Source organism: Aphis gossypii, chromosome 3, assembly GCF_020184175.1.
Source record: "Aphis gossypii isolate Hap1 chromosome 3, ASM2018417v2, whole genome shotgun sequence".
NCBI lineage: Eukaryota > Metazoa > Arthropoda > Insecta > Hemiptera > Aphididae > Aphis > Aphis gossypii.
Genome location: NC_065532.1, coordinates 11,126,546 through 11,142,380, shown reverse-complemented (window position 1 = coordinate 11,142,380; position 15,835 = coordinate 11,126,546).

The following is a 15,835-nucleotide window of genomic DNA, read 5'->3' as shown; positions in this document are numbered from 1 at the left end:
ATCATGATTATTATACACGGTTTGTGTATTTTTTCTACATATCCTATTTTGAAGAATTATATAAATTCATAATTATTATTAATTTTTAGGGTTTGGATTTTAAAGAATAAAACCATAATAAGAAACTAAAATATTACACGATTGTTTTCAAAAATCAAACAGAAATATATTTAATTTAAAAAAAAGCAATAGTAAAAAACATGATCAAAAATTAACACGAACTAGTTATAAAATGAAAAAAAAAATTGAATGAAAAACAAATTAGGTAACTACCATGTATTTCTCTAGTATTATAGTAGTGAAACTGATTGACAAATCTTAAATTTTTAAATGGTCGATATCGATATTATAGTTACACTGACAGTATATAGGTACTGAGAGCTATTTTATGTAGATCGATAATCTATGTATTTAACAAATAATAATCAAGCTGATGACGAAAACAAAAATAACCCAATATAATAATAATCATTTATTCCGCGTTCTGGGATTTTCCATTAATTATTAATTATTTTTTTTTTAAATAGCAATATAAACATAATATGAAAAATTCACTGCTAAAATAATTGACAAAAAATGCAATAAAAAACCAAAATAAAGGATTTACATAAAAAAATTAATTGGTTTATTTGTTATCAGAATGACGTGAAACAAAATTATGTATAAAAAGATTAGATTTCTATCACATACATAAAAAAAATCATATGCTTTAAAATCTATAAAAAGAAATAAAGTTGAATTAATTTTAGGAACCTGTACCATAAGATACCAAATATACCTACTGCTTGATAGGTACTACAAACAATTCTAAATTACACCCTTAGAAACTTCTTAGTACCTGTGAACAAAATCCAATTACTTGTAAATTACTGATATGCGTATTACCTTAAGGCACCTCCAACGATTCGTAATAATCGGAAAACGATTGACACCTTTCATCAGACCAAAAGTAATAAAACTAGTAATTAAATATATCTAGTTATATACAACTATACAAGTCATTACAATAATTATTATATTAACAGAACGGCAATATAATATATTTTCTTTAACGATTTCGAGGATAAGAGCGATACTAAAATAGATACAGCTGTGTAAGTAACCATATGTTCTCTACAAAAAGATAGGTTGTCTGAGCAATATCGTTTTATTTTCCGGTGTCATTTTTATGAAAAAAAAAAAATATTTTTATAATTTCGCAATAAATTACGCAGCAAAGCTACTGATATAGAACCACTACTGAGAATACTGCTTAGAATAAGTTTTTAAACATATTATTTTAGACTTTAATTTAAATATTTCTCAAACTTTCATTAAAATTGCCTATACCAAACCCCTAAAAAACAGCATGTTGTAACATTTTAATATATTCATAATTAATTATAAACGCAAGTTTATTTCCATATAATACTATAAAAATAAATATAATAGAAACTGCGGTACTCTATACTAAATACATTTCTAGTCACTTGAAACAATTTTGTTGAAATACAATTTTTTCTACGTCAAGTTAGGTGTGATTTTCGACGTCTTTAATTTCAAAATGTATTAATGACTTGGTAACATATTTTAATAAATGCCAATGTATACTTAATACTTTTCATCGGTTAAGTTGTCTCAAGTAAAATATAGTTGACCTATTAGATGTTTATAAAATATTTCTACTTTTTTTTTCAATAGAAAAATATTTAGTGCTCTTTTCATGTCAATCTATATACTTTAAATTTATGTTTAACTTGTTGGAACTCAACACATTTTTCTCGTGATTTTTTTCGTAATAAACGTGTATAACCGTTATTAATTCTTGCTTAATCATATTATACAGTTACTATTTAATAATAATTTTTAAAATTGATTTAGAGTATACCTATATTTAAATGACTGAAATATAATTTACTAAAAAATAATCTTGTAATACTTATTGAATAATTATTGAACGATGGCAAAAAAAAAAAAAAACACTCGTTAAACATTGAAATAATATGATACTACGCGATACTGGATGGACACTTCGTAATAATAAATAATAATTGCTCACATTACCGGCACGACTCTGAAAGAAATCGATTAGAATATTGTAATATTATAATAATATTGTTTACAACAACTATTATAGAACTGTGATAGAAGAATTAAATTTATAACATATTTTATTCGCCCCATTTCCGTTACCAATCTGCGCCATGCGAGCTCTAAGGGAAATACACCGCGGCAGTAGGCGCTGAGCTATATATCAACGCCATATGCTTTCCGACATGATGAATTGCGTAACAATGTTCAAAACGCATATCCTGAAATATTTGTTGTCCTACCGATGTTGAACGCAAACAATCGATTTCGCCAGTTACACACACGCATCCGTACATATTATATTATTATGAATAGTCGATAGCAATATAATACTATGTACCGAACAATTACTACACCAAAGTATAATTGATTAATTCTTCAGAGGCACCCGAACGATTAATAATATTATTAATGCCGTATCCGCTACACCGGTGTGTTGTTATTATTATTATAAGCACCCGATCTGTTATCGGAATTGTTACTTTATATACACTACGACATATATATGTAATATGTATATATTTGTACCATTCGTATATTTTACTTAAAAGCTCGTCAAAGTTTACGTTTTTAAATTATATATTGTGTTGTAAATGTATTATAATAATATCATCCCGACGTTGTGGCGCAACGTGTAGTATAAGATAAAGGTAAATAACATATTTTGGTATGTCGTGCCGTCGGGTTTAGTTTAATAATAGTATTTTGTATGTATGGGTAATGTAAAACATATTTAAAAGCCATTTACCTAGTCACGGCGCGGAAGGTCGAGTCGAACGAAATGCCCTTGTATAGTGTGCCATGATATTGTCCAACGGTTAAACTATATATTTGATCGCACTTGGCTGCACGCGTTATACCAATCAGTAAGGTGCTTACCCTAATTTAAAATTATTGATTCCGTCAAATCGTAAATTTAAGAATCCATTTCATTATTTGAATTTCGAAAAAAGAAAAAATTTTAAACAGTGCATTCATAATCATCGTTTGTTATTACAGAAGACATATTATTATCAACTCGTTCACTTTATGTGTATTATGGGTATTCGAAAATTATGTTATTATGGACGATGAAATAATAATTATTATTAACTTTGCTCGTTTCATCATGAATATATTATATTACCATCTATTCTAAAGATACCAACATTACACACACACATATATATATATATATATACTTATATATCGTTTTACTTAGGTACAACATACTAATGTATGACTATAGCAAAACAACTATAGAACTTTGTCCGGAATGAAAATAAGTCAATGTTGAATGATTAAACTTAAATACGTGTCTTACAAGTATTAAAACACTTCAAACTAAAACAAAAATTATATAATTAATATGTCCAAATAGTAAAAATTCCATTTTTTTTTTCAAAATATTTTATTCGGAATGCCATAAAATGTACAATGAATAATATGCATTGAACAGTTAAATTAATTGTATAAGTATTAAGTTCCTACCATATAATAATATTAAAACTAATAATTAATTGTTGTTTAGAATAACTGTAATAGGTACGAGAAAATTAATTTAAGAATAATATAATAAATCGATCATATAATTTACTCTTAAAGAGACATACTTACCTCTATTTTACGATCGAGATAGATATAAATATACAATGTATACATGCCTAAATTGTAAATTATTAACTTATTAATAGTCATACTAAAAACTTTCAATAAAATGAGAACAAATAATATATATACACCATTGTACCATTCGGGTATAATTGATGCGTTTATAATTTGTATACGATGACAACATTTCCATTACGAAACTCATATATATAGTATACTTATATCTTGTTAACATTTAAAATTCTCATTATGTTTCGATGGGAGAATATCTTCAGACTACTGTTAATTTCCCGGAATAATATTTTCCGTTATTGTGTAAATAATTTATTTCTCTTAAATTTAATAATCATAAGAGCTGAAACTCGGATTGATGATTTATTTTGGTGTTTTATTAACGTCACAGCTATATTTTCACCCCGTTTAGTGTGTATGCGCTCGTATAAAATATATAACTATATAATATTATTAATATTATATATACAGTAGTGACGCTCTCGGTCTCACCGATTTCATCGCATGTCTTAACGAACTACAACTAAAAATCAATAATATTATTCATAATATGTAGTTATAAAAATACAATGCATATCAATTCCTTTTTTGCCATTTGTCGTCGCATATCAATGTAAAGCAATATTTGAGTAAAAACGTCCGTTTCTTAATATCGTTTAGAGAATGTAAAAATGATTGCCATGTAAGATGGATTTATCCTATCTAGATAAAATACATAATATCTAAAGAAATCAAATTAAATAGTATTCTCTAATCATTTCTAACTGTATGTACCTATTATTGCTTTTAATAATATTAATATACCTACTTGATGTATTATCAAATAAAATATTATTACTCTATTCGTAACAATAAATATGAGTATGGTTTTTTGTTTATGTTAATTCTGTTTCTATAAATAACTTGGTATACATATTATCATTTACGTATATATAGGTTTTACACGCACACACAAGATTCCGAGTTATGCGTACCTATGCGTACCTCTTTGTGTACGGTATTCATATATATCGATTTAAACTATTATTTTATAAATTTAGATTTTAGCTGTAGGTAAGTACAATTTTGTATTTTGATCACTATCCCCGAAGAAAAGTTTACTAAAATTATTTATTTCAATAATATTATTTTAATGATAAAATAACAAGAACACAATAACTAAATAATATCTAATTGGTTTTTATACGCATTTTAAACAAATACGGAAAATGCCAATCATATAATAACAAGATCAAAACGTATTTATTTATTCTATGGCTTTAAAATATTAAGAAAACGTATTATTAATATCGTTATCGATTTGTTTTTATTAACAACGCTAACTCAAACAGTTTTTAAGAGTAAAGTGGGTGCAAAATAGTGAGCGACATCTATCGGTGTCAATTCCGTAAGCTTTTAAACAAAAACTCATTATGTATGTACATAATATGATCTCAAACTTATTGCAGCTTCTTCTCTTTTTTCCCGTAACCACATTGATAACATGGAAAGCATTAAAAGTACTGAGTTTTATCAGCAACTGGTGAATTAAAACTCTCCAGCTATCTGAAATTAATTTACTTTGCTAAATATTGACGATGTCAACGATGGCAAACTTCTCTATACCCGTCTATCAAATAAAATATTTTGTTGGATTTTATTTTCCCTGCGTATCAACTAATTTGATGACACTTTTTTAAATTTAAAAGATTTAAATAAAATTTAACATTTGACGAATGTTAACAGTTAAACATGTCACTCAAAGAGCATGAGAATGTCACTACCTGACACGCGTGTCATACGTTTGCCATCTCTCGATCTAACCCTACAAAAATTGATTCAATAAAAGAACGGGTTCAGTGAAAAATTTTGAAATTCTCCACATATATCTTAAATATTAATTGTCCACCTCATAATTACGCTCTTATATTCTATCTTCTTAATTTCTCCTCATTATAGCTGATCATAAGGCGTAGAAACTCACGTTGTCTTTCATTTATCCATAAGATCTACTACATATATGGTATAATCAACTTTCTTTTTAGTGCAAATTAATTTTAAAATCACTGCTCGATGAGTATGCAACAGTCACAACTTACCTCCCTGTTTCATTCACCATTGCACGATACCATCTATTCAAAAATCGAACCTGTCACCCGTATGACAAACCTTGCCAATTATTATCCACCATTCTTTATTTAATTATACTTTAAAACTGTAATTTATTATCTTACATTATACGTATATTAGTATTTTGTAATTTTACACCATAAAGTTATTATTTAAAACAGCATTACTATTTCGTACAGACGAATATTAAACAAAAAATCTCGTATAAAATATATATACTACTATAAGATACTTCACGTATCTGAGAATTTGAAAATATTTTAGTCGACATAATATTATTGAATTTGTCTTGTTGTTTCCGTAAAAAAATATATTATAATATTATATATATTATATTCATACGATATTATTGTGTAAACATATCTAAGCAAAATAAATATGACACTGCAATAAATACGATACACCGCTGTTGTATTATTGATGTTTCCGGCATCTTAAAAATATTATTTTGTTAAAATAATATAAAATATTATTAGGCATTTCAATAATACTGCAATTATAATCACACGGCGTTCCGGATAGGCATTTTAGGTACATCAACCAAATTTCCCGGTTTCTTCCTTTCAACATAATAATACTACATTATAATAATTATGAACTATGGTTAAGTTCTTGTTCAATTATTTCTTATAACTATTACTCACTTTAAATACTTCTTCAAGTGCATATTTTACTGTAAATTACTGACCCGAACTGACTAGATCTATACTTTATTTTCTTAATTAAACTATTCCCTAAAAAAAATACGGACAATACAGCTGTGGATTATTATGTTACTGTTTCGCATACCTTCGTGAGTTAATTCTGTTATATCGTTGTATTTAATATTTATATTATCCTACAAATAAATTATTTCTCATAAAATACATGATATTTAGTTTAATACGCAATCGTGATCAGAAGCCAAGTTATGGAGATGTTTACTTTAAAGAACTGTAATTATATGCACGTTTTTTAATATTCACTATGTATGATTTATTAAAATATTTCAAAGGATAATATTATATTAGAGAATTAGTATACAAACAACTGTATGCAATTATTTTAGATGGCTAAAATGTATAATACAGTAAAAGCTGCACAGTATAGTGATAAAATAAATAGTTAAAATTACAACAAAAATAACTATTTTTCGAAAAACGGTTACCTATTCCAATGAATGAGAACCCATTTGCTATTTTTGGTTCTTTGCTTAGCTTATAATTAAATCTAAATATTATAGTAAAAAATATTTTAAAAAATTACTCTAAACATTATACTAGTACTGTATACTTTGTTATATAATTAAGTCGCTGTACAACTGGCGTCCGAGAAAGCTGCGACGGCGTTATTTCGTCGCGGAACTGTATCCATTCACAAACAAGACATGTAAAACCCCCTGAGATGTCTACCTCTCTGTGACGGATAAAGGATGACATCTCGTTTGTAAACCAGAAACGCGGTTCGGACTGACGTCTAAATATTGATAGTCTGTGCGCTGCCCCGTCGAAGATCTATAACTCGAGATCCCGTACGACGCCTTTTACTCGCATTGGATTTTTTTCTTAACATACATTTAACATTTTCAAATGAAATTTACATCATATACTCACGGCTGTATCGCGAAACAAATTTTTCAAACACGTGAATCAATACGCAAATGTGTCAAGTTTCGTGCCCTGGATTTACTGGATATCGTACATCGAACGCGCGTGTTATTTTATGTAGATAATTTATTATACATTGTATACTGTACCGCGTGTGTATGATCTGCATCCAACTTCGTGTGTGATTCCATAATATATAGGATGATTCACCAAACATGCACACCCACACATTTTTCCTTTGACAATGGATTTATTTAAATTCTGGTATATTCGAACTTTTAAGTAAACTAAACAACATTTTTAATTACTTAACTTTTTATACTATTTAAGATGGTGTTCTGAGGTAGATAACTTGTTTAAAAATGTTCAATCTAAATTAAAATTTGAAAGAATAGTTTCTAAGTTATAATATTATAATATATACTTACGATAATAATAATCTTTTAAGTCGGATTTACATAACTATTAAGTATAAATAATACCAGTTCTGTTTTGTTAAATTCTGACAATATTTAGAAATTATAAAATATTTATATAGATTAATGTCGATTACTAAAATTTTAAAACCATCAACTCTATATCTTCTAAACCATTATAATGGACCTATTGTATCCGTAGTCTACAAAATTAAATAACATACAAACTAATAGTTTGAATATCAATTTAGATACATTTATATTTTACAAAAAACATCCACTTATTAATTTATAAAAAATGATAATTCTCACTTAAAAGATGAAATTTGTATCGCCACGAGATACTCCTTAAATAATATAAAAAATCTAAACATTTAAAAATAAGGCTATTGAGTATGATTAAATGACTTAATTATTAAATTAAAAAATACGTTGAGCAATGAAGAGCATGCTTGGTGAATCACCCTGTAAAATTAAAACGAAATAGTGTATAATATGTATAGCTGCTATACTGAGTGAAATATCGTTATACACGTCGACTACGACAACGGAAAACCATCCCACGTACCTAATTTGTTAGCGAGTTTCCGATTCGGTTTCAGTAGTGTAAACTACGTGGTCAGCTGCATGTAAAGTGGATTTTGATGTATTTATTTTTTGGAAATTTTAAACCCAAGCTTAACACATTTTTTTCCATATGTGACAATGTCAATACGCCAATAGGTATACATTTGAACGTTTCGATGGTTGTAAACTTTTATTATACAACGGAATTAATATTATTAGAGTGTACCTATTATATAAAAAGTATAATACACATTGAAAATAAAATGTTATCACCATATAGTAATCGGTCATAAACTAATAATAAAAGCCTAATAAAATTTATGATAATATATTAATATGTTCAAAAAATTAAAATAGATGATTTTAAACAATAAAACAATATTTTTATCGTGACAGTATAAATTTATAATTCGTGGACATAAAACTGCAGACAATTAATTAGATTCAAAGTCTTTTAAATTTAGTCCGAAAAATAAATCACGTTAACTGCTATTAACATAAACAACGTATTATTATAATTATATTTATTTGTTTATTCAATTTCTATATATTTATACAATATTATTTTAAGCTGGTATAATTATTGTTGTTAGTCACGCTTTTTTACTATAATATATTTGCATCAACGTAATATTGTTTAATAAAAATAATAAATAACTCTAACTTATATTTATGCTATTTTTCTACACGTCATACATATGGGTATTTATATTATATTATGATGATACTCTACGTTTTCTATGTATTAAACTGTTTGCATAGTTGTTTCAAAAATCAAACAAATTTTAGTACATACCTCAATACATTATAGAAACTGAAAAGAAAACGCGATTCTTCTGGCGATTGTAATTTTAGTTTTGCTCTCGTTTTTCATTCCTAAAAATAAAAATAATACTGACATACTGGCTTGCTATCGTGGGATTTTTGGCAAGGTGCTCAATTTTTCTTGTAACACATAATAAGCCCGTGGTGCATTGGCCTAGGACTGTTCTGCAAAATTTCTCAATGTTTACTCGTGTATGTTTAACCATGTAATAAACTAAACAGGACACAGACGATATTAATAGCAATCGAATTCAATCTTGGGAAAAATATTTGTTAATTAAGATTATAAAGCTGGTCCAATCTGTTAACCATTTATTTAATCAGTTTTCTGAAGAAAATATGTAACTTTAAATATTATTATTTTAAAATAACGGAACGTTTGTATAACTCGCAATGATTGAAAATTCCAATTGATCACTCATCCGTCCAAAATTTAGTATGGTATAATATAGGTACATGTTATAATAACGTTCAACGATGTTAACATTTTTAAGTAATTGTATAAAATACTAAATTTTATTACTTGTATTTACCACTATAATCTATCCACTCGCCTCTCTTAGCACTCCAATTGTAACAACCAACGTTACCTAGGAAGCTTTATCACACATCAAGTCCGAGCTTGAGCTTACGTAAAACTTTCCCAATACTGATTATACTACGGTTGAAAACTAAAAAGAAAACCGTTAATAATTAATAACTATTTATCAAAATATATAGAAAAGTATTTTGTTTTAAACTTTTAAAATATTAAATTAAATGTATTGTCTGTAAAAGTAAAAAATAAGTACAAAAAGTACAAGCATCCCAAAAAACTTTAAGATAGAATACTTTTTAAATAATTCAATGTTCTTTCTACAATAAAAATCATTTTTTTTTCAAACACCCTACTATAGTGTTATCATGATAGTATGCTATTAAAAGAATCGATTTGTATAGTCTATATAGAATATATTCAAATGTAACAAATATCCATTCTATGGAATTTACATATTTTATTTACTCCTTTTTTTTTTTTTTTAATCCCATTTTACCAGTGGATTTTACATACTTAAATACTTGTTTTTCGATATCAATACACCCGATTAGAGTATACTATTTACCATGCTAAAACATGTCCAAATATAAATCAGTGGTATTTACGCACATACTGGACATTGATGGAGATTGGAATGACTACAGCGGCTTTTCCATTCAAATAACTTCCAAACCCCTCAAAAAATTTTAATGAATATTATTATTTTATAGCATAAAATATCAAAACGATTTGTTACATCTTGAGAATTTTTAAAAATCATTGATGAGCTAGGGTTTGACTATTTTTCTGAGTCAACAGCTTCTATCTTTAGCCGACTCGTATAATCCATAGTCGTCTCATCTCAAAAATAAAATGCATTTTATTAAGTACCTATTCAATAAAAATATGTAATATAAAAACTAACCCATTTATTTCTCAAATAAAAATATTATATTTGCTGATTATTAATTGAAATAAATGTGTTTTTACTTTTTTGGTATATGTATAATTTTTTTTTTTTATTACATAATAAAAATATTAAAAACCTAACCTTACAAAAACAACAAAAATATTTAAAACATTGACAGGTGGGGTGTAGTTATGCAAATTGTTTTGACTATTATTTAAAGTATAATTAATTTAACCTTTGTTTAAAAACTTTGACCCCCTCCCAAAAATTGGACTAAATCTCCGTGTGGTGACGTTTACAGATACGATGAAAATACATGACGTGCGTTTGACGTACAAAGAGAAATCACCATGTATTTGTACGGTTTATGTGTCCATGCTGTTTGTACGAATTATTAATCGTACATAGTTTGTAAATCTATGTATAGGTTTCTGCTATAACTACACATTAAACATACTTTTTAGACAACTAAACAATAATAATGTATAATGTGTCGTCATGTTGAAATAATATTTATTGTCTGAATACCTTGTTCAAGTGACACAAGTAAACATTCACTTAAACAATATAATAATTGATTTATGACGTTTTGGTCGGCTTCCATTGGCAAAATCATTTCGCTAATACACATTTATATTATTATAAGCCAGCAACCATCTGGTAAGAAATAAACCATTCAACATAATATGTACTATACCTACAACGTAAATTCCGTTTATTTTGAGCGCCGCCGTGGAACGAAGATTACGTTATTGGCCATTGCTCAACATAATAATAACCGTTTAATTCGCATAATTTTTTACATTAAATTCTGTGTTAGGTGTATAAAATTATATAATTTAATAATCAAGATTCATGTCTCATAGACCATGATTGATCGTTGTCAATAATAATAGGTAGTTCAATAAGATTTTTCTTAGTTGATTGTTTAAAATTCATAAAATAAGTCTTATTTATATGATAATTTAACAAAGTGCGGACGTCGACCAAAAACTATATTTTACTTATCACATAGTGATTTACTATTTTTTGTGTCACATATCTAAACATTGATTTTAAATCACTAAGCCGACATTTTGGCCGTTTATAATGTTATTTTAATGTTGATGAGATCAAAATAAAATATATAATATTACATTATTTACCGGTTTTCAATAGGTATCATTCTACAGCTAAATGAACTATAATAATAAATAATAATATTATCAGCTGTATGCATTCATAATCGAGTACAAATTATAGTGAAATATAATTAACAGGAAAATCTCGTGGGAATCGCCACAATATTATTAACATTTTAATCTGTCGTTAGCATATTTATTCTTGTGTAAATAATAGTCTTTATTATCAATATCCAATTCTACTAATTACTTATATTTTGTATGTTACAGTTATTTATTTAAAAAATAGTTTAATTATTGAAATATATTACTGTACGCTAACGTGCAGTTTGTTGAATAAATGCCACCATGTGTTTATAACAGTGGTTCAAACTATGATCTGAGGTCCCCTTGCGGCCTACACTACTCCTATTGGGGGTCCGTGGTGGACTGACATCATTGAAAAAAGATAGCCTTGCAGAAATGTCTACAAATAGTAGTTTAAAAATACAACTTAATCAAAAGTCGTTGGAAAATTTTTGTTTGCATGTTCGAAAATTTTATCCAGAATTATCGAGTTATCGATTAAAGTTCTGAAAGTTTGAATTCCATTCCCGCTCTTGTTTATATTAAAAATATGTTTTAAAACCAAATAGAAAACGTAGAATTTAAACTACGATTAAAGCTTTTTAATATTGAGCTCGATGTTCAAAAACGTAATGTCTCAAATACAACACTATCAATCGCATTAAATAAATAAAAATAAAATATTACATTTTCATGAAAATTAAATGTAATAAAAATAATATTAAATATGTATGTTTTTAAGTATTTACTTGTGTGATTTGTAATAAATATAATTATTGTAATACTGATAATTATAACATGAGATATTTTGTAAAAAAGCGTATTCAAAAAAAAATGGTAAGGGGATCAGCAATTTTTAAATAAAACTTTCATTATAAGGATCCTAGTTCTGCAAAAGTTTAAGGAACGCTAGTCTGTAATATTCTGTTAATCATTGCTGGTGACTGAAAGTAAATGCCATTTGGTCATCTGGTAGCTGAAATTTTTTGAACATAATAATTTTTATGTATATATATATATATTTACGAAGAGAAGAGAGATAGTGAACTTCTTCTCTAAGTAAATCTGTAATCACTTTACCCAGAAAGAGAGGCAGCACGCGTGGCTCACTGATTATAGAATAAATTATCAATGAGAAAGGCTTTAAGTTTCAAAACTAACACAATATGTATAATATTATATAATATAAATTCACAATTTTACACACAACATCTAACCACTAGACACTATTCACAATATAATAAAACACTTGTAAAACAATATAATAAAAAGACAAAAACTCGATATGTACAAAACATTGTATAATATTCTTATTATATGTCTTAAAAATGTTAGAGCAGGAATTGTATGTTTTACATGTTTTTATTGTTATATTATGCAATTAAATTATGGTATCAAAATACTATGGCTTGCGAATCATGCATATTAGAATAAATAGATTATTTTTAATTTTTATAAAAAACGTATGTTTTAGAATTAATGAGTATTAATATTATATAATGATTTCAGAAATATTTATTATTTTGATTATAATACCTTTTTTTTAGTGAGGAGGAGTTAAAAATTGGACAGATATATTTGAAACTCACTCAGGTTTTAATATTGTTAACTTTTTGCTAAAATACCTATTATATTTTGTTCAATAAATTACTAAAATGTGTATTGTATCTATTTATTTTGTATTGTAATTTGTAGCCAATGATTAAATTATTTATTTACTTAACCTAACCTAACCTAAGATATTATTAAAAAATGTTATTAAATTTTAGTCGAAAAATGATATTTATTGTTTTTGGGTAGTATTTTATTACTTCAGTTTTTAATGAGATAATAACATCATATTATAGGTAATTGGTATTTTTAAATAATATAATTCCATACTCTACTTATAAACTTATCCTTTGATTACAAATTGAATAGGGAAACATATTAACAAAATAATTCAAATCGAATCCCAGTTGATGGCGTTATGAAGGTTAGTTGATAAAGTAATATTGATGGTCAACAGTTAACGTATTACTTATTATCGTAGATCGGTACCTAAAATTATTCTGAAATTTTTCAAATCGAATACATAAACATTCATAGATAAATATATGTACCTTGTAATATAATGAACTATCTGAATTTCAATATGTAAAAAGATAACAGAATCACATCATGCTCACAATGTCATCATTATAATAATAATATATATTTTATTGTTGGTAATAAACGATAATTAGATAAACATTTTTTTTACATATTTACGTATTTTTTTTTATGTTATACAAAAATATGTACCTATATGTATCACTGTGGAATTTCTTGTGAACACCATTACATTTAGACGATAAATTACCATAACATTGTAATGTTTAATTAACAGAACATATTTTTTAAATATAATACTAATACAACTGTCGGTTACTTTTAACAAATAAAAATTAGCTTAATTAAGTGCATAGTATATTTATTGTTTTTAATAAACTTGTATATACCTAATATATATAAATTAATAAAACATTATCTTATTACATTTACAGCTATATTGATAATACGAACATTAACGAAAAAATGTTAGCACATTTTACACATTAAACTCATAAAATACGCAGTCTAATAAATAATTTAAAACAAACTCAAAATCATTGTATTATTATTTAAAATAAATAAAAATAATAATAAAATGAATAAAACAACTTATAGTATATTTCAAAAATATTACCTACCTAAGTTTATTATTTAACTTTTTTTAAATTTTAATTCTGAATAATTATCATAATTATTATTAAAAAAATTAGATAGTATGATTTAAATTTTAAATTATATACATGCATATTAATTGTTATATTATTATCACATGATACCTATATTAATTGTTTGGTTAAAACAATTAATGAAGACAAATAATATAATACATAATAACAATTAATTATAGACAATATAATAAACCAATCATTCATTAATTCAAGAACTTACTAATCATAATATTAATAAATGTTGATACAAAATAAAATATAATACTAATTTATTATCATACAATTTGGTAATAACTAATATGCAATAGACATAATTTGAAATTTTAATGAACTATTGTAAAGCATTTATTTTTGTAAGTATTGGTGTAGATACGAACATGAATATATATATATATATTATATATATTATAAAACTAACATTTTCATTGAATTCCAAATATAATGTATGTATAATATGTAAACATTAATAATTTTTTTTTTTAATTAGTATGATATAAGTATACATTTAAAGTTTAATAATATCGTTTACATATAATATTATTCCAACAATATTAAATATTAATATTCTAAGTAAAAAAATGTATAATAAACAACCCACTACACTATTTCATAAAAAACTTACATCTGAAACGTTATTGTCTTTATTATTAAATTAAATATTTCTTTTTTCGAGTACAGTTCATATTACGTATTATATATCATAATATATATAAGTACTCACTATTCACAGTATAATATAACACCACCATCTTTAGATCGTTGAAATGAAAATGAAAATTGTTGTATTGAAATCCAAGTCTTGTCTCAGTCTGTTGCAGTATTATTCTCTATGAATCAGTCTCTTTCACTTTGCTGTCAAATCATATTTACACTTCGGCAGCAAAGCGGAAAAAGACAAACCCACAAGAATGATTTTGTCTCGACAGCGTAGCCAAAAATGTAGTAAGTATAAATGTAAAAGTAAAAGACTGATAATTTTAAGTAAATAATAATTAGTAAAAGTAGGATCAAAAAAATAATGAGAAAATTAATCGTAATAAACTTGTCTTTACATTTGCACGTTTTCTTCTATATAGATACATGTATCTATAATTGCAGTGCCTACAAAAAAAGTATTTAAGAGTATTATTATTCAAGTTTTTTTTAATTTTTTTTGAGAATTCCAATATTGCTTCGTGGTTAGAGGCCAACAAAAAGACTAGTTTTTTCTCTAAAACAGAATAAAAATAAAAATGTACGATGAACAAGAGAAAAAATAAAATATACGGCTTATCAATTTGTTTGCTCAAGACTATATAATAGTAT